The 25806-nt window shown below is 42.2% G+C and overlaps 1 protein-coding gene across 2 annotated transcripts in view; it reads right to left on the bottom strand.

The window, feature by feature from the left end:
- slc8a1b (solute carrier family 8 member 1b) overlaps positions 1-25806 on the bottom strand; it is a 152100-nt gene that overhangs the window by 89540 nt on the left and 36754 nt on the right. The gene's annotated exons all lie outside the window — the stretch shown is intronic.

Genomic DNA, 25806 nt, shown 5'->3' with positions numbered 1-25806 from the left:
CAAGCCAACAAAAAAAACAGGATAGATGCAAGGATGGAAAAAATGAAAAAGACAGTGACTAAATCCTTTGATACCCTGAGGAAAGAGGGATATAGCAAATGTTGTGATACAGGAAATTAAATGGGGGAAAAGGAGAAGAAGGAAAGATAAGACCTGAGATATCTAAGATGATGAGAGGGAGTAAGGGAGGGAGGGAGGGAGATGTGGAGAACGGAGATGTGGAGATCAATAGTGATTACGTTGAGCGAGAGCAAAGAAGGAATCCAGAGAGTATAAGCTGAGACATACATCAGTGGAAGACACCATCTAAAATGCTGCCGAGGCGGAGTTTCGCACATTGCTCCTCATCCCATTGTAGAGATAGCCATCAGCTCAGTAGAGACATGCAATGAATTCTGATATTGGTCGCTAAATGCCTGAACCATTAGCCAATGCAACTGTCAAATCACAAAAAGTACAATTCTTGTGACATGAGATATGAGAGTGGTATCGTCCTTCTCAGAAAGCTAATAAGTGTAATTCCCAAAATAAACTATTCCTTTGATTTGTCATGATATATCTCTTGGTGTGTATTTTGCAAAATGGATTGCTCTATTAGTGAGAAATTGAGTCTGAAAGGGGGTTACGGTAGTCTTTCAAGGTGCTACACTGTATGCTGGATGCCACTTGCTTGTTCTACCTCAGCAATGCTTGATTACCAACTGGGCAAAGTGGAAAACTGCCCCAGGGCCCCAAAGTCTCAGCAGCCCCAAAAGCTTTGGCTTCACTGCATATCAATGCTAATTTAGTCACTAGCAGATTAATTAGGGACTTTGTACCATATCAACTGAGCTGGGTCCTGCATCAAATGTCATGGACCTGTCTTGTGAAAGGGTCCTGTGTCAAAATCTAGATCTAAGACTAGGGATGTAACGATTACCGGTTTAACGGTAAACCACGGTAAAAATGTTGATGGTAGCAATTACCGTTTTCATTTAAATATCCGTTTTATCGCGGTGGATTACCACGGTGTGGAAACCCTGTGTTTAATCCTTCCCAGCTTCATCCGAGGCTCTTGAAGTTGCCGCGCTGGCGCACTGCGCTCAGACAGGAGAAGGGGACAGCTGTTAACAGACTTCACAGTCATGTGTGTTTAGCCCAGAACGTAAGTTTAAACTATTCTGTAGCTTGCTAAACTGTCATGGGTTTTACTGCCTCGTTATCTTCAATACGTGTTCTGCTAAGATGTGGAATTAGCCCGTGTTACGACGTGACATATATTTGGAGAGAGAGAGAGAGAGAGAGAGAGAGAGAGAGAGAGAGAGAGAGAGAGAGATATGTATTATCGCCTTGATAATATTGCTGTTGCTCTGTTTCTTATTGATGTGGTTTATTCTCAGTTTGTGTTACTGAGCAATATGTAACATTTATGTTAATTAGTACAGAGAAATGAATGTAATTCTTAGTATTGTTTCTTGTTATATGCTGGTGGCTATAACATTTAGTTTTGGTAAATAATGTTCATAGTAAGTCAGATGCTTATTAATGTGCATTATTATTTGCTTATATTTCAGAACCACATCCAACTTCACATGTAACGTCAAATACAACTTCATAGTTAACTTCATGTTCGAGTTGTAAATAACAACTTGAACGGACCCCCTACAGTGGGTCGGTGTTTCAGTAGCCAGTTTTCAATAGTTTTTACAAGCCTATTGCCTATATTTTTGTAATATAATAAACACTGTTACACTTTTTCTAAACTATTTCAGCTTGTGTAGGCCTATCAGTGCTTTCTGAACATATTCAACACAAATACTGCGATAATACCGAAAACCGTGATCATTTTGGTCACTATAACCGTGAGGTTAAATTTTCATACCGTTACATCCCTATCTAAGAATTTTATTTTTATTGTGCTCAGATTCTTCATATTCCTGACATCATTTCCTTTTTAAGGTGGAAGCCCAACAGAAAATGTTTGCCCCAGGAAACCCATAACCTGTTAATCTGCCATGTACAAAAGCACCTCAGGGTGGCCTTGGTGTGGTTTATTGACACTATCCTGATATCAGTATGTATAACATCCAACATGTTTGATTTAGTAAGGGATAGAATAATAAAGTTATATTTGTTATGCATGGTGTTTAACTGCCTACTCCTATCTATAGTCTGTATATCTTTAAAAATAGAATAAAAGGCTGACTAAGAAAATCAATTCAGACGTCAGTCATCTTTTTGTTGTGCTGGACTTTTTGACTATGACAAGCTGCTGCTCCTTAGATCTGTCTTTGAGTTACACTGCAAACTGCAAAATGAACCTTGCTGCATACAGTTTCTAAATGTAAAAAGGCAGTGAAGTGAGCCATGTCTGGAATGCTTTTCTTCTATGGTACATGATCAGCACCAACCAACTGAGCCATCAAGCCATACTATTATCTACTCCAACCTTAATTTAACATATTAATCTAATGTATCTGAGCTCTAAAGTGCACATGCTTGAAGTGACTCTAGAAAAGCTTAATAGCTTAACTGTAAATGTGAAACACGTTATACAGGTTTCTTCAGTGCACGATGGGAAAAAAGCTGCACTTTCAGTATTGTGGACAGATCAACTGATCAAAGCAGCATTAATCACTCTAATAAACAGAACTGCAGCTGTTTTGCACACTAATTTCCCTCTGGTGTGTTATTACTGTCAGAGGGGTGGCTGGCACTCAGTCTTCCTGCCATTTTTTTTTTTTTTTACATCTGACTGTATCTGAGATTGATGCCAGACATCACATGCAATTTTCACCAGGAGGGGATTGGGATTAAAATCTATATTCTAGGGATGAAAAAGGTTGAGCAAGTGAAAACGGCAGACAGAATAAGGAGGTAATGATGAATGACTTCAGTCTAAAGATGATTCCATACCCTTGAAATTCTCTTACACACACACACATATATGCTGTATACATCAGTTCAGAAATGCACCTTCTGAAACATTTATTACACCCACTACAGATCCCACAGATCTCTGTCTGGGCCATCCATCATTTAAACCGGGAACCAGTGGCACATTTTGAAGATGGATGTGTCAATTACAGCAATCTGTAAGTATAGTAAAAGACACAACAATGGTATATGCTGTTTTAAAAAGGCACAGGTGAATCCAAAACTAATGGCCAAAGGCAAAAGTCAGGAATAAAAAAAATAAAAAATATATATATATATATATATATATTTTATTTTTTTTATTTATATTTATTTATTTGTTTTTTTTCTTTCCTATTACATCTTCTTGAAAACATGAATCCCACCCCTTTCAGGCTTCCAGCTAAAAGAAAGTTTATCAAATGCCCTCATGTGTCTGCCAAACTAGAGGCTGCTACACACACACACACACACACACACACACACACACACACACACACACACACACACACACACACACACACACGTACACGTATCTATTAAAAGATTGTCTGGCAATCAAGAAGTTGTAACAACTTAACCAAGTGCTCTGCTTACCAAAAGTAGCTTTTAACCTAATTTCACTCTCACACACACACACACACACACACACACACACACACACACACACACACACACACACACACACTCTTTCTGGCTCTCTCGCCATCTTGCTCACACACACACACACACACACACACACACACACACACACACACACACACACTAGATAGTTGTTCTAGTTTGTGGCTAATTGGTTCTCCATTGATGACTCTGATTGGTCACTAAATTAAACAATCAAGTTTCCAGTGATTAGAGCAGTAAGTTGTAAATGCAAAGACACATTACTTCATTTTCCGGATATAAAACCTGAAAACTGACCTACACACTCTTTAAAAAGCACGCCAAGCACTAAGCAGCGTACACACACACACACACACACACACACACACACACACACACACACACACACACACACACACACACACCAAACTATAAAACAAGTTTTGGATCGTGAAACAATTACATAATTACCCACAGTGGCTGCGGGAAATGCGTGATAAGTCAGTTGATGCTGGAGGCAGAGATTCACAAAAACTCCCTGATAAACCTTTTCTTTAACTTCAACCTACATAAACCACACACAAACAGGTACTGTGTATGCCCCCTAGCCTCCAAATCTTTCCCCACATCAGCACACACTCACACACGGACACTTACACACCACCGTGGAACTGAATTATGAATTTGCAGAGTGGCAGATGAATAAAAGATGACAGCGGACATGGTGTGGAGGGACCTGCACTGTCACACGTTACTAAAATCAAACCTTAGCCGGGATTTCCTTTTTCTCTTCGTGTTTATGGGGAAGTGTCAGGCTAGTTTCCTCTGAAGACTTTCATTCTATTTTTAGTCTTCAACCCTCTGCCCGGTCTGCTTGGCTGTCAGGTAGCAGTGCTGCACTTCCAGCTGATCAGAAGAATCTCAAAATGTCTGCAGGCTAGTTGTAGCAACACTTTTTCTCAACTGCAAGACTTGCGTGCAACCATGCCTCCAGTCTGTTTCATCAGTCTTAACGACTGTGGAAAAGCTGTTGCCTTTGATTATTTTTTTGTCTCTGTGTTTTGTCTTAATCTTAAAAGGAATAGTTCCACATTTTGAAAAAAATACTGATTCACTTCCTTGCGAGAGATAGATTGTTACAACTCTCATATCTGTCTGTTTAATATGAAGCTGTAGCCAATAGCCGCTAAGCTCACTAATGAACACATTACCTCTTGTTTGTTTAACTCATACAATGTGCAAAAACACACGTTAAATTGCAGTTTTACAGCGCTGGGTGTAGTGACGACAAGACCCTAATTTATGTATGGACTAAACAAATACCGTGTTAGTCAGTGAGCTTTGAATGTGCTGGTAGGCTGATTTTGTTACTTTTGGACAGAGCCAGGCTTGCCGTTTTCCAGTTTCCAGTCTTTATCCTAAACTAAGCTAAACGACTGCTGGCTCCAGCTTCATATTAGACGGACCGATAGAGCGGAATGGATTCATCGCAGGAAAACACAACACAGAACTGTAATCAAAGACCACATGCAACTTGCACTTGCAACGAGAAGAGTTCTTGTAACCTGACAGGAAGAAACTATTTATTTGACTTAAGAACATTTAACGTTGTCACAATGCAAACAAAATACCTTGTGGTATTGTTGAATGACCTACTGTGTTTGTTAAAGATGGCTTAGGATTAATTTTTCAGAAACACTGATGCCGTGTCAAAATTCACCTGGTCAATGCAGCATTTCAGCACAGTCCAGACTAACACAGCAGATCTTGAGCTTACAGTATTATTGTTTCCTGAATTGTCAGATCAGAGATTAATCCTGCACAGCAGTCTGCACAAACCACACTGACTGTTACGCCATAAAACATAACATGTTGACAAAAAACAACAGATTCTAGGAGAAGATTAAGAGAATTCCCATCTGGCTGCCAGAGAGAGAGTAAGGAGCAAAGGTAAAGGAAGGAAAAAAGAATGCAAATACGGTATTACATCACAGAGATATATGTAATTCACTGCTGGTTATTATGGTGGATTTTCATAGGCTTCTTCAAAAAATGGTTAAAATGTAGGCCTACACTGTTGCTAATTTTATTTAGGACATACGATTCATATCAGTGAAGCTAATACGAGGCAGAGAGAGGAAAATAGATCAACCAACAGAGTGATAGGAGAAAAGATGAATACAAATTGAGGGATATACTGAGAGAGGATCAGGTTGACAGACTGTCTTAGTGTTTTTATGCATGTGTGCTTCAGCCTGATGGACCCATCTGGTTCTCAGAGAGAAGCTCCAGGCTGATCTGAGTTCTAATGATCAACCACAGGACACTCTGACCCTAAATACATCCATTCCAGTGCTTCCAGGTCAGATCAGTCCAACAAATATAAACCTGCAGGGCAAAAGTTTTTTTTTTTAATTTAATATCCTCCACATACTTAACTATGTGTTCTACCTACTGACTATACTATACTAATACAGGCTCCTTTCTTAGAGTATATATAGGCTATAGTATGGCGGAATATTATTACTGTATATTCCATTGTTAAATCTTTATAATGGCTGGCCGTTTGTGGAGAGCAGCCATTAGTGAGTCCAGGGAGCACATTACTGTAATGACTGTAGGCTACTAATGTACGTTTATTATGCAGAGACAATTAAGAGTGCTGAGTAAATCAATGAATTCATTCAAATGAATGCATGTCTTAATGTGTGTAAGACTGAATAGGTAAAGGAAGAGTGGATGAATAGCACAAGAAGCATAAATAACAAAATACTGAATAAAAGAGTAAATTGATGAAAAATAAGGAAAATAAATGACTGAATGAATGCATAAATAAGTGAAGAAAGCCATGAATAAATGCATGGATGAACAGATACTGAAAAAATGAAATCATGAAATAATCAACAAATTAAAGGCATAAACAATTGAATGATTTAACACATGATTGTACATTTACAAAATGACTGAATAAATAAGAGAATGATGAGTGATTGAATGACGAAAAAAATGAAAAAAGTAAATTGATAAAGGAATAACAAAAAAATAGAAAAAAAAGTAGAACCTCAGTCAATGGCCAGCATTACCAAATGACTCAGCACTAGCTCCCAGGGTTTAGTGTGTGTGTGTGTGTGTGTGTGTGTGTGTGTGTGTGTGCGTGTGTGTGTTTGGTACACCCACACTAGCACAAACATCTGGCCGAACATCTGCATTTAAAAACAAGACAAGAGGGACAAAAATACCAAAGAGAGAAACATTGGTTCAAACTCTGACACTGACTGTTGTGAAATAATACAAAATTGTACATTTCTTCCTTCTAGTAGCCGCCATATGTGTCTGTATTGTCATGATCATGGTATATTGTCATGCACTAAGACACACTGTCAAAAAAAAAAAAAGATTGCCCAACAAAAAGAGCTCCAATAATTTAAGATTCATATTGATTACAACAAACAAGAATGAGTCTGTAATGACTACAGATTGACAGATCTAATTATATGTATATTATATGATATTATCATCTGTACTGAATTGTTTTTTTGAAATCCAAAAGCACTGCTTTAAATTCTTTGAAATACAGGACACATTATTTAATTCCCACATAGTAATTTGTTGATAAACTAGTTTAATTGTCTTTTTTCATGAGTTTGGGTTTCTGTAGATGGATTTCCATTTTATACTCAAGAAAGTTGGCTAGCAATGCCCCTACAATCATTATTAAAAACAAATCAGAAGATACTGAAAATCACTTTGCGTGAGCATGGGATTATTAGAAGAAGAGCCACCAAACGGACTGCCTAGACATGCAAATAGACCAAATATAACAGCTGACATTTTTGAAATGTCACAATAGGAAAAGAACCGGTGTAATTAATAATGTTAACAATTTGGCTTTGACAAATTGTTAACAATTAGAATATGAATTAGATTAGAATCATATAATTAGCAGAAGATGCCTGCTGAATCAGTGGCAGTGTCAATGGCTTACTGGAACCTTTAAATGGCACTGAGCCATCTTTAACGAATCTAGTTACACCTGCCATATGGGTGGCAGTGAAGGTCAGGGGCCTCGACGGACCAGACCCGGGCAGCAGAGGCTGGCTCTGGGGGACGTGGAATGTCACCTCTCTGTGGGGGAAGGAGCCGGAACTTGTGCGGGAGGTGGAGCGCTACCGGTTAGATCTGGTGGGGGCTTACCTCTACGCACAGTCTTGGTTCTGGAACCATACTCCTGGATAGGGGTTGGACTCTTTTCTTCTCCGGAGTTGCCCAGGGTGTGAGGCGCCGGGCGGGTGTGGGGATACTCACAAGCCCCCGGCTGGCGCCGCTACGTTGGAGTTTAACCCGGTGGGACGAGAGGAGTCGCCTCCCTACGCCTGCGGGTTGTGGGGGAAAACTCTGACTGTTGTTTGTGCATATGCACCAAACAAGAGTTCAGAGTATTCGGCCTTCTTGGAGACCTTGAGTGGAGTCCTGCATGGGGGCTCAGTTGGGGACTCCATAGTTCTGCTGGGGGGACTTCAGCGCGCACGTGGGTAATGATGGAGACACATGGAGGCGTGATTGGGAGGAACGGCCTCCTGATCTAAACCAGAGTGGTTGTTTGTTGTTGGACTTCTGTGCTAGTCATGGATTGTCTATAACTTGAACACCATGTTCGAACTATAGGGATGTTCATAAGTGTACTTGGTACCAGAGCACCCTAGGCCAAGGTCAATGATCGATTTTATAATCGTTTCATCTGATCTGAGGCCATATGTTTTCTGGACACTCGGGTGAAGAGAGGGGCGGAGCTGTCAACCGATCACCATCTGGTGGTGAGTTGGGTCAGGGGGTGGGGGAAGACTCTGGACAGACCTGGTAAGCCCAAGCGGGTAGTGCGGGTAAATTGGGAACATCTGGAGGAGGCCCCTGTCCGACAGACTTTCAACTCACACCTCCGGCGGAGCTTTTCGTGCATCCCTGTGGAGGCTGGGGGCATTGAACCCGAGTGGACAATGTTCAAAGTTTCCATTGCTGAAGCTGCGGTGAGTAGCTGTGGTCTTAGGGTCTTAGGTGCCTCAAGGGGCGGTAACCCACGAACACCGTGGTGGACACCGGTGGTCAGGGAAGCCGTCCGACTGAAGAAGGAGTCTTTCCGGGATATGTTATCCCAGAGCGACTCCGGAGGCAGTTGCAAGGTACCGAAGGGCCCGAAGGGCTGCAGCCTCTGCCGTGAAAGAGGCAAAGCAGCGTGTGTGGGAGAAGTTCGGAGAAGACATGGAGAAGGACTTTCGGTCGGCACCAAGGTGCTTCTGGAAAACCGTTCGCCACCTCAGGAGGGGAAGCGGGGAACCATCAAGCTGTGTACAGTAAGGATGGGGACGCTGTTGACCTCAACTGAGGAGGTAATAGGGCGGTGGAAGGAGCACTTTGAGGAACTCCTAAATCCGACTAATCGCCCTCTATGGTAGAGGCAGAGCTGGAGGATGAGGGGGGATTGGCATCAATTTCCCTGGTGGAGGTTGCTGAGGTAGTTAAACAACTCCACAGTGGCAAAGCCCCAGGAATTGATGAGATCCGTCCAGAAATGCTTAAAGCTCTGGGTGTGGAGGGGTTGTCTTGGTTGACACGCCTCTTCAACATTGCGTGGAAGTCTGGGACGGTGCCTAAGGAGTGGCAGACCGGGGGTGGTGGTTCCCCCTTTTTAAAAGGGGGACCAGAGGGTGTGTGCCAATTACAGGGGTATCACACTTCTCAGCCTCCCGGTAAAGTCTACTCAAGGTGCTGGAAAGGAGGGTTCGGTCGATAGTCGAATCTCAGGTTGAAGAGGAACAATGCGGATTCCGTCCTGGTCGTGGAACAACGGACCAGATCTTTACTCTCGCAAGGATCCTGGAGGGAGCCTGGGAGTATGCCCAACCAGTCTACATGTGTTTTGTGGATCTGGAGAAGGGCGTATGACCGGGTGCCCGGGAGATACTGTGGGAGGTGCTGCGGGAGTGCGGGGTGAGGGGTCCCTTCTCAGGGCCATCCAATCTCTGTACGACCAAAGCGAGAGCTGTGTCCGGGTTCTCGGCAGTAAGTCGGACTCGTTTCAGGTGAGAGTTGGCCTCCGCCAGGGCTGCGCTTTGTCACCAATCCTGTTTGTAGTATTTATGGACAGGATATCGAGGCGTAGTCGGGGTGGAGAGGGGTTGCAGTTCGGTGGGCTGGGGATCTCATCGCTGCTTTTTGCAGATGATGTGGTCCTGATGGCATCATCGGCCTGTGACCTTCAGCACTCACTGGATCGGTTCGCAGCCCGAGTGTGAAGCGGCTGGGATGAGGATCAGCACCTCTAAATCGGAGGCCATGGTTCTCAGCAGGAAACCGATGGAGTGCCTTCTCCAGGTAGGGAATGAGTCCTTACCCCAAGTGAAGGAGTTCAAGTACCTTGGGGGTCTTGTTCGCGAGTGAGGGGACAATGGAGCGGGAGATTGGTCGGAGAATCGGCACAGCAGGTGCGGTATTACATTCAATTTATCGCACCGTTGTGACGAAAGAGAGCTGAGCCAGAAGGCAAAGCTCTCAATCTACCGGTCAGTTTTTGTTCCTACCCTCACCTATGGTCATGAAGGCTGGGTCATGACCGAAGAACAAGATCCAGGGTACAAGCGGCCGAAATGGGTTTCCTCAGGAGGGTAGCTGGCGTCTCCCTTAGAGATAGGGTGAGAAGCTCAGTTATCCGTGAGGAGCTCGGAGTAGAGCCGCTGCTCCTTTGCGTCGAAAGGAGCCAGTTGAGGTGGTTCGGGCATCTGGTAGGATGCCCCCTGGGCGCCTCCCTAGGGAGGTGTTCCAGGCACGTCCAGCTGGGAGGAGGCCTCGGGGAGACCCAGGACTAGGTGGAGGGATTATATCTCTAACCTGGCCTGGGAACGCCTCGGGATCCCCAGTCGGAGCTGGTTAATGTGGCCCGGGGAAAGGGAAGTTTGGGGTCCCCCTGCTGGAGCTGCTACCCCCGCGACCCGACCCCGGATAAGCGGATGAAGATGGATGGATGGATGGATGGATAGTTACACCTGTGACTCTGCTGCTGTGACACGTCTAAATCTCTGCTGCATATAAGGTCTGTGGTATATAGGTGAGTATAGGCTGAATCACTAATACATGATGGAGGCGTTTAATTACATAAAATGTAGTAGATTAGCCTGTTACTTTAACTACATGGAATCTCTTCATTCAGCAGAAAGTGGGAGCAGAAACACAGACAGAGGGTCTTTTTTTAGGGCACAGGCTGTGACAAGCAGCAGTAACAGGAGAGAAAAGTCAGATACATTAATGGTAAGGGCAGTGAAAGCACAGGAGCAGTGCTACAGGCTCTGTATGTGTGTGTGTGTGTGTGTGTGTGTGTGTGTGTGCGTGTGTCTAACAAGTGTGACGGGCCAACCCCTTCTCAAAGCTTGAGGTTTAAAATGGGGACATCGCACAAACACAACTGCATGCAGTCACCCAGCCTCGCAGTCTGTTGAGCTCCAGATCACATATTGCTGTTTCCACCAATCACATCTCCCATCTTCAAATATTTTCACAATACAATACAATGTGACAATGTAAAAGGGGTCACTCATGGTGATGAACATACAGAGAATTATCCAAATCTTCAGCTCCCCTGAGCTTCATGGAGCTCTATAGTGAAACAAACAGACAGTTAGCGACTAGCTGGTGAACATAGTAAAGCATTTAGCAGCTAAACAACAGGAGTTGGTGGAGAAAATAGAGCAAAAAATAAGTTAATATTGGACATCAGTTGACAAGAAACAACTCCAAATGAATAATAAGTTGAATTGATCGTTGGATTTAATTATAAAAACAAAACCCAAGTGTAATAAAACCGATTTCCTCTTTAAAATTCTGCTGTACTCAGCAGAGTAGATAATGCAATGACGGAAAGAAAAAAAGGAAAGTGAGTGAATGTATAGTTCTGTGTTCTAGAGGAGTTAAAGAGTGTGTGAGGGGCCACAGAGTACACAGAATGGAAACTGCGGGCCCCTTATGTCACTCTACAGTATGCATGTGTGTGTTTGGTTTGCACTGCAGCCTACACACACATGCTCTCTAGTCCAGACTAGGTTATTTATGTCCAACTCACACACACACACACACACATATACAGAGGGGGTCTTTCAAGCTATTCAATTACACAAATTGCTTTGCTTCAGTCACGGTCCATTAACTTTTCCAACAGGAAAATGACATATGTTTGCAAACATGCCAAGCACTGCACACACACACACACACACACACACACACACACACACACACACACACACACACACACACACACACACACACACACACACACACACACGGTTTATGAGGTCAATGTGGTTATTTTTAGTGGTTTACAGGAACCGACATTTCCCACCATCAAGTTAGTCTGGATCAACGGAAGTACATTTTCAGGATAAAGCCACGTGCCAGGCTTTGCCCCTCCCCTTCTGCTCACTGTGTGTTGCCGTTCTCAAACAACAAACTTCGAGCTAGCAAGCCCAGAGCGCTTTTTCCTCCTATCCTAGAATGTATCTGCGGCTGGAATGCGAGACTACCACCCAGTCAACTAAAAAGTCATATAAAAAAAATGTCACTTGATCAGCAGAAGACAAATCTCAACAAATTTCACTTTCAGAACATACATACATTAAATATGTAACATTTGAACGGCTTATGGGGTCTGAACCAATTGTGGTACACAATGGCAAAAAAGACAGCTGGTCCACTGACCTGTTACATCATAAACTCACATAGCAGACACTCATACACACTTACACACACTCTTGGTTACATGTCAATATGCATACTGTAGACAAATTGATCAGACCACATTGGTTCTCTGTGGTTTCCTTTCATAGCTGTGGTGATATCACTCTTCACTAGACGGCCTTAGTTTGGCCAGGTTTCCACTGCTGGGCCACACATATCCAAACAATGCTTTCTGATCAGCCTGATTATTAATACCAGACCAACTGCAAGTAGCAAGAGGGATATTAGCCTTGTGTCTACAAAAGAACCACAGAGAGCTAATCACACCTTACTTTAGGGTTCCTTAACAGAGCCAACTGTGCCAGCAAGTACTTGCTCTTGCTTTAACTTGGATTGCATTATACAGCTAAACAGTCCTTATTAAGCCATGTTAAGACATGGTCCTGCGGGAACAAAGAGGATCAGCCAGAGAGGGCGAATGCTTATTTATTGGCCTGGATTTCACGGTAACACCACAGAACAGAGCTTGTTCATGGCTTAATTTCACTAGCTTTCCCATCACTACAAGCAATTCCTAACTTATTGTCATTTAATATCTCATGTCACCATATGGGCAAATAACAACTCATTGTCAAACACACACTGTTGTTGCATCATATTCCCTGATAGTCTGATGACAGCATCTTGTGATAATGTGAGAGAAACAAGAGGGGAGAACGAGAAGAGGAACAACAGCACACTAATCACTCTATCGCTGTGGGGATTAACAGTGGATCACACACACACACACACACACACACACACACACACACACACACACATTAACAATGTATTTAATATATTATAGATGCAATACATATACCAAATCATGGGCCATTGGCATACAGCAGGTCTTCATAATATTAAGCATATCCCTCCGTTCTCATGGGTATAGGTAACAGTATCTTCGCCATATATGGCGGCTGCCTATGATAGCAGACAGAGCACAGTACTTTGCTACCCGAGGGTGAGAAAACACACACACACACACACACACACACACACACACACACACACACACACACACTTCCTGCAGGCTTGAATCTTTAGAGCACAGTCAGTATCACAGGAGGGGTAAGGAAAGTAAGTGTACACACACACACACACACACACACACACACACACACACACACACACCGCCCCCTGCTCTTCTCCACCTGCCACCATTCAAGGGTAAGGTAAGGGTAAGGGTATAAGATTCTGACGGTATAATAACCTTCAGCAAACACATCACGGTTTCACATTATTAGAGTATTACAATTACAGCTATAAATGTATTATTTTTGAAATATCTGGGTAAAAAACAACAACTTTTTTTCTCCTTTGAACACAATTTATTTTATTTTTAAACACACTGCACACTGGCAGGGAAAGGGATTTCTAGATATAATTAAATATATATAATAAGAGAAGATAGTAGAACTGTGTAAAGAGGTCTGCTAGTGCTGATTCAACAAAAAGCTTTAAAGTAAGTGAGTTTTAGGCGAGCCACAGGTCTGCTGAGATGGAGGGAGTGAGAGAGAAGGGCACAAGTAACGAGAGGGATGAAGGAAGCAAAGAAGGAGGTGGGAAACTACTTTTTAATTTGCATACGGCATGATCCTGAGTTTACAATATGAAAAAGGTTTTTCTCACGTTCAAATTATGTTACTGTTTTGTTGTAGAGCGGGAATCATCTGTAGTAGAAATAGGCAGATAAAAAAAATAAAAAAAAACTATTTCAATGATTGTGTCTGCAGTTTCTGGTGCATTATTTTTGGTGAAACATAATCCGATCAATATGCTGAGTGCCCTGGAAACATGTAAGGACGGGATTACTTGGTACATCTTTTTTATGGGAAGCACTCTCACCACAGTGCTGGTTGGATACCATTTTCATGGCTATCACAGATGCTCTGAGCTAAAAATCATAGAAAATGTATCAGGCTTTTCTACATGTTGCAGATTCAGTGCGAGTCAGTATTGAGCGTATTGTTTGTTGTCCTTTCTGGAGTGTGCTCTTCCTCCTTCTTAGCCAGCCTCTACCTAAAAATTAGCCAATCTGCAGAAGGTAGTGCATTATGTAAGCCGGTGGTGGGGGATGATTATCAATGATGATGTTAAGCTGGCGCAGAGAGAGAAAGCAGTGGCCAGATGACAAAAAACAAATGACAGAAAGCTATATGTGAGAGTAAATAAGGTTTGGATCTTGCATCACTAAGGTAAAACAATGATGGAAGCAGACAGTAATGAAAAAACTCAATTTGCTACAGTGGACCTCAATAAACAGAATAGTCAGATCAAAACAAAAACAAAAAGTCAGATCAGCTCGACAGCATCCTGATCTGTGCTGTAATAGAAAACAAATGAGAGGGCACTCTAACCAGAAGCCAGCTCTGCAAAATTGCGGTCTGTTAAACCAAAGAAACAGCGCATTATAGTTTGTAGGTAAAAATCTCTTTTTATTATTATTTACATTTCAAATGACGCCATTTATGGATTCACAAGACTTTAGCCCCAGGCTCACTCTGCATGGTTTGGTCTGTACCTTTAATCTCTGTGGTTTCAGTGGGCTAATTACGTTTAGTTGGGCAGCGCACACACAGACACATAAAAATGTTTAACACATAGAACAGTGCTCTGAAAAACTAAAACACACACATAAAAGGATGCTTTTCCACTGCTCTTTTGGTGGGATAGAGGGACACATGCACATTGGAGCAGCAGCTTTATGCTGAGCACTGTCACTTTTCCTCATCATTAGTGTGTTTGTGTGTGTGTGTGTGTGTGTGTGTGTGTTTTGTGTGTGTGTGTGTGTGTGTGCGCGCGCGTGCGTGCGTGCACTTACTTTCCTTACCCCTCCTGTGATACTGACTGTGCTCTAAAGATTCAAGCCTGCAGGAAGTGTGTGTGTGTGTGTGTGTGTGTGTGTTTGTGTGTGCATCTGGTAAACACCCGCTGCGCTCTGAGAATTAGCATATTAGAGGTCAAATCCATAATACAGTTAGGAGGCTGGAGGGAGGGTGTGTGTGTGTGTGCGTGTGTGTTTGTGTGTACTTACTTTCCTTACCCTTCCTGTGATAGTGACTTGGCTCTAAAGATTCAAGCTTGCAGGAAACTGGGTGTCTGTGCATGTGCGTGTTTGTGTGTGTGTCTGAACATGATGCCTATTGCATCAGACATACACACATAGCACACACAAAATCCAAAAGTCAGTCATGCTCATACACGTCTCTGAGGAATGCTAGCAATGCTACTAAGCTGATTTTACAGTCATCAAACAGTGTCTTAACATTAAAGCAACTGTAACGAAAAGGATTGAACTTTAAACTTTTAAAAAGAGGAATTATAAATGGAAAAAAAAACAATGTCTATTTCCTGTCTCCCACTCCATCTTTTTTTTTTTTTTTAAATGCACTCAAAGATCCAGACACACACCCACACCCACACCCACGTACACACACACTCCGACATCGCTGTAGGTAGATGCTATTAATATGTGGCTGAACCAGGACAGTGGAAGTGGGGAACGGAAGCAGGCCAGTATCCGCTGGGAAACAGATCGCTGCCCCCGTTTTAACTAGAATACTGCTGGGAATATCAGCAGGAATGACCAGCGGGGATAATGAACAGGACGACTGCTCACTCCCTGAGAAAATCTGTTACCTAGACGTACCAGACAAGGCACATTTGCACTTGTGTCACTGAGCTGACACTTCTTGTCAGTGCTCTTCACAGCTGGAACACACCGGGCGCGCAAGTGTCACGTAGCGTAGATACGTGCCTGATTGTGCGCCTGGCCATTCACACCGGACCCGTATTTCTACGCGCCGGTCACAAAGTGATCTCTCTCTCTCTCTCTCTCTCTCTCTCTCTCTCTCTCTCTCTCTCTCTCTCTCTCTCTCTCTCTCTCTGACAGAAAGAGACAGGCTGAGTGCGGAAAACTGTGGTAATTGCAGCCTATATGTGGCTGTGTGTGTGTGTGTGTGTGTGTGTGTGTGTGTGTGTGTGTGTGTGTCACTCTCTCTGTCCGTCCGTCGGCCTCTCCCTCCGTGTGCCTGTCTCGCTGTGAGAAGTCAAGACAGCCAAAATCAATCAATGTGTTTTGTTTTTGTAAAGTATCCGGCTGCACCGTGGTCTTCCTGTATGTGATTGCCTGCCTGGCTTGACACATATGTGTCAAGCCAGGCAGGCTCGTGTCTCGTGCAAGAAATAGAGGAGACGCCGAAACTATCGCTGCAGTGCACAGGCTGACGCGGACGCTATGCGCCCGGTGTGGCCGGACATATTGGCTAACATGGGAGCCGAAATAACAATTGCTGCGCTTCGCTGCTATACGCCACGCTTACACGCCCGGTGTGTTTTGGCTGTTACACAAGGAAACAACTTCAGTTATAATCAAAAAGAATGATTGGTGAATATTCTGCTTTACTAACAAGACATACAAATCACCAGGTGAAGGTGAAAGATGATAGATGAAGCAGATAGTATTAGTTGTCATAAACAAATAATATTAGAAATTAAACAAGGACAAAACATAGAGAGATACATGGAAAAGTACCAAAGATGGGTAAAGGGTAGTCTGTATCCTTGACGTTCCACTTCTGGGATTGCTTCGTTGCCGCCAGAAAATCCGCCGGAACAAGACAAGTTCCTTCCGAACCTATTTTGCAGCGGCACCATAGCTTTTCTGTGGTGCTTAGCACCGCCCAAGACGATTGGCTTAAAGATGCCAATAAGCCAGAGCACGTTTTCTTCCCATCCCCAAATGCTATGTGGAGTAGCCAGACTCTCCTCCAGTGAGCTTTGGAGGAGGGTCTGTCAAAGCGATACTAGGTAAAGGGGGACGTAAAACAGATGGAATAAAATGAACACAAAATGAAATAAATGGATTGACAACGTGCAAAAGAAAAGATGTTGCATTTTTAGAGAAATTGTAAAAAGGGAGGGAGAAGGATGGGATTTAGGGAGTGAGGAATGTAGTAAGGGAAGGGTCGACTTCAGCAGACACCTGCTCTTTCTGTCTCCCTGTGTGCGTATGAATGTGTGTGGTGTTATGACAGATGTCGTACCATGCTGCTTCCCAGCAGAGGACTGGCTTAAAGTTCATTAGAAAGCCCTTTTGACCTTTAGCCTCTGATACAAGGCACTTCGTAGCCTCTGATACAAGACACTTCTAAAACACTGAGAACTGCTGGTATAATAATAAATACAAACTGGATAACCGTGTTCATGACATCTGATTGGCTTGAGAGGCATGTTGAAAACCACCTGAAAAGACGCAATGAGTATACAACTTATACTTATTTACATGTTTAAATGTAGAGCATATTAGAAGAGGGACAAATAATCGGACTGTTGACATCTTAATACTGCAGCTTGGTCGCAGTCAAAGACTGCATTCCATTTAATGCACTTGAATTTTTAATAGTGGTATAGCCATATCAATAAGTTCAAAGTCAGACTTTTTTCACACTTTATGAACACATTTAACTTAAGTGATGCAGTTAAAATGACCCTTGGGACATGCAGAAAGAGGCGAAGCCAGAGTTAGAGAAACAGAGCTGGGTGTATTTAATGTTACCCTTTGAACTCCATTGTATTTAATAGGAGACAGAGTGTAATTCATTTTGTAACCACCTGAGAGACCAGACAGGACCTTCTGACTCTGCATTATAATGAAGTGAAACTCCTAGTCCATTCACTCTTAAGTTATCCAAGATGAGTGGTGTGGCCTGATGTCCCGGGACCTGAACTCATTAAAAAGGCACTGAACAGTGGAGCCCTCTGTTGTTGTCTCCATAGGTTCTACTATACATTAGAACCTCAGTCTCTATAGAGACCAATACACAAAAAAACTCCTGCTGTCTTAAGAGTCTATATTAGAATCTGTTTTGTCTACTAGAACTACATACATACAGTATACTAATCATAACAGTACCCAGACCCAACAGTAGAACCTGCTGTCTCTAAAGAGTTGACTGAACATTTGAACCTCCTGCTGTCGCCATAGTCTATGAGCAGTATAACCTCTGCCGTTTCCATAGAGTCATACTAAAGCAGAACCATAGTCTACTAAACATCAGAACCCCTTCTTTCTCCATAGAGACTCCTGCACATTAAAAACCTCCAGTTATATCTAGAGAGTATAGCATCCCATTGTCTGCACAGATTCTACTGAGAGTTAGAACCACCTGCTATACCTCCGAAGTCTCTATAAAACATTACAACCTCTTGCTGTCTCAAGGGAGGGTACTACATATTAGAACCTCCTGCTATCTACAAAAGAGTCTACAGAACATTACAACTTACTGCTCTAATTCACATTATTGCATGACTTTGTTGTATACTCGATTCTGGTTGGTTCATCATGGCATTCTACGGTCTGTTATTTCTCTATAACGTTGCTAAGTATAACAGACCGTTGCTAAACTATAGATTGTTGCTTGACCATATATATAACTGACAGAGTTCTGATCATAGACTCTGGAGGATCATAAAAAAAATATTTTTTAGATCAATATTGGTGTTACCGTATAACTCATACCGCTGATCAGCGGATCACAAAATGAGAGAGAGGGTGGAGAAAACGGGGATTGCTAACAGCGCTAATGGCAACAGTGCAAACAGAGCATTAGTTAGCTCCATTTTTAGCTCACTCACCTGACTTCCGAAAGTTAAACATCCCGACTGGGATGAAGGCGTTATCAGTGGGTACCATCTGTATGAGTAGCCGTGTAATAAGCCGTGTAATAATTAGAACCTGTCCTGCATCACCCTGTTGGGGTTCTAATTCGCAATAATGACGTCTCACTCTACATTATTCCTTACTTAGTACTTCCTGCTGCCTTCATATACTCTACTGAACATTATAACTTCCTGCTACAATCGCTCAGGCATCAAGCAGACATCTGACCATGAAAATCATACAAAATATTGTGTTTACCTTTACCTTTATTTTAATATTTTGTATTTTCTTACGTCCTCCCTTGTATGTATCTATAATTGCATCAATTCAACCATTTTATGTTGTATTCGTTTATGCCGTATCTCATACAATTCTCTTCCATTCAGTTTATTGTAATGTCTACTGTGTTGGGCTCCATCTAGTTCTCTGGTGAGCGAACAACAGCACACTGTGCGTGTTGCTGCTCTTCATCTGACAGAGGTGAGTTGAGAAGAGAGCTGCGGCCCTCCATTGATTTCCACTTAAAATACACTTCATACATCCAGAAGAGTTGAAGAGGAGAGTGTTGAGTCTGACTGACAAGCAGAAAGATACTACAGGGACACATTGGACAGAATAAAGTAACTACAGATAGCTGAAATTGCCTCTTGTCACATGGCAGTGAAGGTATGTTAGGGTTACTTTAGGACCTAAGCAATGTTGGTCCTACAGAGTGATGTTATGGGATTGTTTCATCCCAATCCTAGTAAAAAAAAAAAAAAAGAAAGTACTTTCTTTCATATAAATGCTGCAGGTAAGATTTGACATGATGAAGTTGTGGTATAAAGTTATAACTTATTACGATTAGAGATTAGCTTAGAGGACCTGGGAGGATGAGAGTATTTGACATCCCTCCCTAAAAGCAGGAAGGGATCAGGATGGAGATGAGGGTGGTATTTTCTATGAGGATGATGGATGAGGATGGGATGATTTAAAACAACCTGTACGGCTCAATAATCAATCTGAATAGTTCTAATCATGTAGATTCACAAAGCCCACTTTCATTTTGGTTTCATTTGAATATGCTATCTGCTATTAGAGGAGGGGAAAAAGAGGACAGGAGAGCTGGTGTGTGTGTGTGTGTGTGTGTGTAGAGTAGACACTGTGAGTAATGTGGAGCAGTACGCTGGGCCTGCTGCCGTCTCCGATAACCATTGATGGAGGAGAGACCTGATCAATAACAGCACACGAAGACACACACACACACACACACACACACACACACACACACACACACACACACACACACACGCGCACACACACAAACACAGACACACACAAACATGCACACACATACACAGTGACCCTTGCAATTTTGTCTTTTTTTGAATGCTTGGGAATGGAAACATTCCTGTGAGAGAGTCCCCAGAGAGAGAAAGAAAGGGGGATGGTAATACTGTAAAGACAGAAGGAGGGATGGAATTATATAGGGGTCTAACACAGTATAAGCCTGGACTCATATGGACACTAGTACAGTAGAGCCATACAGTAGATTGTAACAACACAAAAATATTTCTTGACTGCCCCTTAACCTCCTCCTCTGTTAAGATGCAAAGTTGCCTTATTTTTCTCACCTTCTTCTTTCCCTCTTGTCATTAAGTATCATTATATTCTGTTCTTGATTTTTTGCCTTTTCATGTCAGCACCAGTCCTAAAATAGAGCTGGTTTCGTCTGGAAACTACTAACATGCTAACACACACACATTTACACAAACACAGAAAGAGCCAGTGGAAATGAACAGTGAAGCACTAAGGCCTTTTTGTGTTTTCTGTGGCACGCTGAAGCAATAATCATAAGTCTTACTAATTTCATACCTGCATGAACTTGTGGTGTGTGGTTGTCTGTATATATGTGTGTTTGTGTGTGTGTGGCTGCGTGCATGTGTTTTATGAGCGCCTTTTGTCAGTGAAGGTAGTGAAAGGGAGTAAAAGGTGTAGCCCTCTTTTTCTGTTAAGGGAGACATAAATCTAAGACTGCTGCTACTGAAACAAAGAGGTTGAGGAGGAGGAGGAGAGAAAGAGATAAAGGATGAAGCAGGGTGAGAGAGCAATGAAAGGAGTAAAGAATGGTGAAATTTCAGCAGCTTATAGCAGAAAGAAATCACAGGGGAAAAAGCAGATTCAACATTCAGGCTTTAGTAGAAATGCTTGATTATTAAATACTAAACCTGCCTCTAAGAGAACAGCTTAAACGGCTTCTAAAAAAAAAAATCCTTAACCTGAGACAAAAAAAGGTTTAAACTGCAGATCACAGTCTTGCAAACTGGTTACCATAGGCTTAAATACTGTGTAACAAGTCAAGTCAACAAGTCAAGTCAAGTGCAAGTCAGGTGACAGTGAAGATAAAATACATCTTTTCCATTCACTTATTAAACAAATGTTTGTAAAAATTCCAAAAATCCCACATACATCATTGCACACCCTTGACCATTTACAAAAGTTCCTAGTAACTCAGGAAGAGGATCAATTGTCAGCAACTTTGCACCTACATGTATTCATTGTACAATTATTATAATATTTATACATATTGAAAAGAAATACAGCAGTACAGCAGTATTATTGCTTGTAAACCTACACTCTGTATCTATATCTAGAGCTGGGTATCATTTGACATTTGTGAAATAATATGATACTAACGTTTCAGAACCTATACTAAATCACTGTGAGAAGAAGGCATTAAGACCCACAGGGATTAGTCTAGTTGGCTAGTATTTGATCCTGGATCAGTGCAGTCAACTGTAAGGTGTCTCACATCAGCAGTTATCACTGACCCCTCATCCTCATACAACAAGGGTTTCTATTGATCCACTATGGAGTATCACACACTGTGGGACAGAGGAAACCTCAGCTGTGAATAACACACACATGCGCAAATCCACAAACACAAGCAAAGGTGCACAGTATACTCTACGTTACGCACATGCGCATGCGCATGAGCGTGCGCACACACACACACACACACACACACACACACACACACACACACACACACACACACACACAAATACAGTTAAATGACTAATTGGAGTTTCCAGAAATGGACCAGGAGCCAAGTCCAACACAGCAGACTGGGAGAAATGATTTCAGACCCTGGTAATCACAGCGTTAATTACATATTCTACTGTCTTTCTTTCTCTCTTTTCCTCCCCTCTCTCTCACTCTTCCTCCCTACCCTCCCTTTAGATCCGTCTCTTCTTGGCTTCAGTTTATGGCCAGACGTTTGTCACATTGCCATCCTCCTTATGGCTTCCTCTCTCCCTCTCTCTGTGTGAAGCAATGGAAATGGGATTTTTGTTCTCGGTCTTTCTTTCCACTTCTTTTTCATTTGCTCACCCCACCTCTCTCTCGCCCTCTCTCCCTCTCTCTCTCTCTTTCCTCTGTCCTTGTTCACCTCCTCCCCAAACTCCTCACTAATTCAGACACTTCTAAAAAGCGAGCTTGTGTATACAGTAGTATGTTAGTGTGTTTGCATGCAACTGCAGACAAAACTGCATTAAAGTGTAGCCACGAATAGCACAATGGGGACAGTGTACAAAATATAGTTCGCTTTGTTTGTGTGCGTGTGCTTTTTAGTATGCAAAGTGTAAGTGTGCATATGTGCATAGCCTCTAAAGATAGTACCCAGTTCAATTATTAACATGCTGCAGAGCTTGATCAGTCTTGCCACACAAACGCACACACAGATGCAGTGTAGGGGACCCCCAAAAATGGCTAAAACAGCATACAGTGATACATCAGAGCACATTAGCACTGTATATTTTAAGTGCATGATTTATAAAATGCATACTTAAAATATCATTTGGGGCATTAAGTGCTTATTTCAAAGTTAAGACTAAATAGATGACACCTCTGTTTTGCAGTATGTTTTTTTTTCAATCAGAGATGATATATTAACACAAAAGCCATGTTCATCCTGCAACACTGAAGCTTCAAGTGTTAATCCTTTTCAAACATCTGATGTTTAAAGCACAGCATGAATAGAACGACAACACACATGGAATCTGATCTTTTTCTGTCTGATCTGGACCAGGTTCACATGCAGTCCAATGACAAATCAGCTGCATATCTGATATCTGGAATTCCTTTTTGGTTTTCAGGTCCCTCTCCAGTGGACGATATACATATACATGAATGAATGAATGAACATATATTCATATTTGGGCAGATGCCTCCATTCAAAGAAAACTAAAGCAGACAAATCATATTTATGGTAGAGTTTGCTCCACTGAGGTTTCCCTGCGCAGGCTCGGATCCTGTGGACAACACCAAATTTATTAAAAAAAAACTCTCAGAAGATGCACACATTGTGCATGTGTGCGTTCTCCCTGGCACCAATGAATACATTCATCTATGACAACAGGGACTGACGAGAGAGTGTTTTTCCATCAATGTTTGACTGAATCTAAAGTACTGCAGCCTGAAATCTTTGGAGAACAGACAAGCAGAAGAGGCTGGCAGTGCAGTGTGTGTGGGCCGGTCAAGAAAAGTTTGGTTTTACTGTATACTGGAAGCAAAGGAGCCAGAAAGAGAGTGTGTAATGGAGGACTTTTAATGGCTTGGAAGTGACACAAATTGACACACACAGACTCAGGCCTTTTAATGTCTTTACTGTAAATGTGTAGAAATACTTTACACAGCTCCATCACCAGAGCAGATAGACACTTTCAAATACAGAATCCCCAAACAGCAGGAGATGTAACATACACAGTGGCCTGTGTCTAAACAGCAGGGCATGGCTAGTGTCTGTCTAACCCCGTTTGTTCTCTGTGTGACCTACAACAGACAGAAGGGCAACTGTAAGCCAATCAGTGTGTGCATGTAAACCATTTACAGCCCTACATTACCTGCTGTCTAGCCTGCCACTAGCTTGTTAGTATATATGGTATATAGAAGCAATTATAAACATAGGTATTTTTTTTTGCCGTTGTGTTTGAGGAATATAAACACTTAATACAAACTATAATACATTTGCATTGGGTGTTGGCCATTAAGACTCCTTTAGTACTAAGATTAGTATCAATGTATTTCCATTTCCATCCCTGGATACTGTCAGCAGGCCTTCCAGAGAACTCTCTGCCGCCGCCAACTACATGTTCTTCCTCCCCTTCATTCACTTCTTTTAATACCATGTTGGTTGTTTTATCTTTTGTTGATGCAGTGGTTTTTATTGATTGTCATTTACTCCCACTTGCTTGCAGAGTGGTGCCAACAATTGCTGACTGCTTCAGGCTTGTTTTTGAATCGAATTAAAGAAATATTCTCAGCCAGAACCCAAAAACATCAACACATCAGAGACTCCCACGAACCGCCGAAATTGATCCATGGGGGACAGAATAATGTCCAAGGATGAAATATAAATAGTGTGGTCTTGAATATCAAGGCTTTTTGTCCACTCACTTCTATTTATACAGGCCGTTTCAGGACATGTTTCATTTTTATTACGAGCCCATGGTAATATCGGACTCTTTTCATGTGTCACTGATAGATACACTGCTAGCACTTAAGCATACACCACACTAATTGATAGCAAATTGAATGGTGACATTTAAATTACAGCTGTGTCTAATTTCATCAGACGCCTCTTCAGAAGTCTGCAAGACTGAGAAGAATGTCAAAAGTTGAAAAGGTTTTTCAATTTGAAATGTCCTTTTCCCTAAATTAGACAAAATATCACAAAATCTATTGCACGCAAGACACTTGTCTTGTTTTAGATTCAGCGATAAGGCTATGGTGACTCCTTTGTAATCAGTTTATTTGAGGTAGAGGACTAGAGGTGCAGACTCAGTCCTCCAAAGAATACGCTGTAACACGCTGTGTCCACTGAAGCAGGTGGCTCCTGAAATGGGACACGATGGTAGGCTGCTAGCATCATCATGTCAAAATGACAAATTGTAGCTCTAGTGGTGGTATATCACAGAAGACTGGGCACAGCTAAAAATCACTGCACAGAGGATGAATACATGGTTGCTCATGCGAAACAGTTCCCAAAATAAAACTATAACTAACTAAAAGCTATTTTTGCTTTGTTGAGATATGAAAATGCAATACAACAATTCATCCCTAATGGCCAGTCTTGTTGCTGGTTACTAGATAAAGGTAGTTGCCTACTATCACAGTGTATTTTTCAGGGTGCCCTGTAGAGCTTTCTTTTAAACAAACAGAAGTAACGTTAACATTCAGTGTTCTCATTAAAACCTACTGTGTGCATCCGTCAGGTCTAACACCGAAAACACACTAGTCACAAAATGTGGCCGGTGGCGAGCTGTGATGCAATGTAAAGCTGCGGCAGCCGCTCTGGGCTCAGCGAGCCAGATAATACCCAATCAGTAACAGAGTCCTGTGACTCCTGTGACATGATGATCTATGTTTACAAAGAATATGGACCCACTCGTAAAAACATTACTCCATAGCACTATTAGTGGTCAAACCCTCCACAGGGTACCTTTACGTGTTAGCGTAGAGCACCATCTTTGTGTATGCTCTAATGCATTCAGATATATTCATCCATGATGTAATACTCTTCATCCAATTTTACAGTGCAAAGCGGAAGCAAGGATCGGCCTGTGAGAAAAAGTTTAAAGAGATGACATGCAAAGAGCTGATAGTGATGAAAGACTGAAAGTATCCCTGAGAGAAAGTTAAAATGAGTGTGAAAGCGTGATAGAGGACGACATATAAGAGAGAGAGAGAGAGAGAGAGAGAGAGAGAGAGAGAGAGAGAGAGAGAGAGAGATCAATAAGGTAGGAGGGAAAGAGGTCTTTCTCTCTCTCCCTCTCTCCCGTCCTCTGCGGCATCATGGGAGTCAGTGTGCTACATTAGAAACAGGATCAGCTGATAGCCTACAT

The sequence above is a fragment of the Sander vitreus genome, chromosome 17 (assembly GCF_031162955.1).
Source record: "Sander vitreus isolate 19-12246 chromosome 17, sanVit1, whole genome shotgun sequence".
Lineage (NCBI taxonomy): Eukaryota > Metazoa > Chordata > Actinopteri > Perciformes > Percidae > Sander > Sander vitreus.
This window is presented reverse-complemented; position numbering and strand designations above follow the sequence as displayed.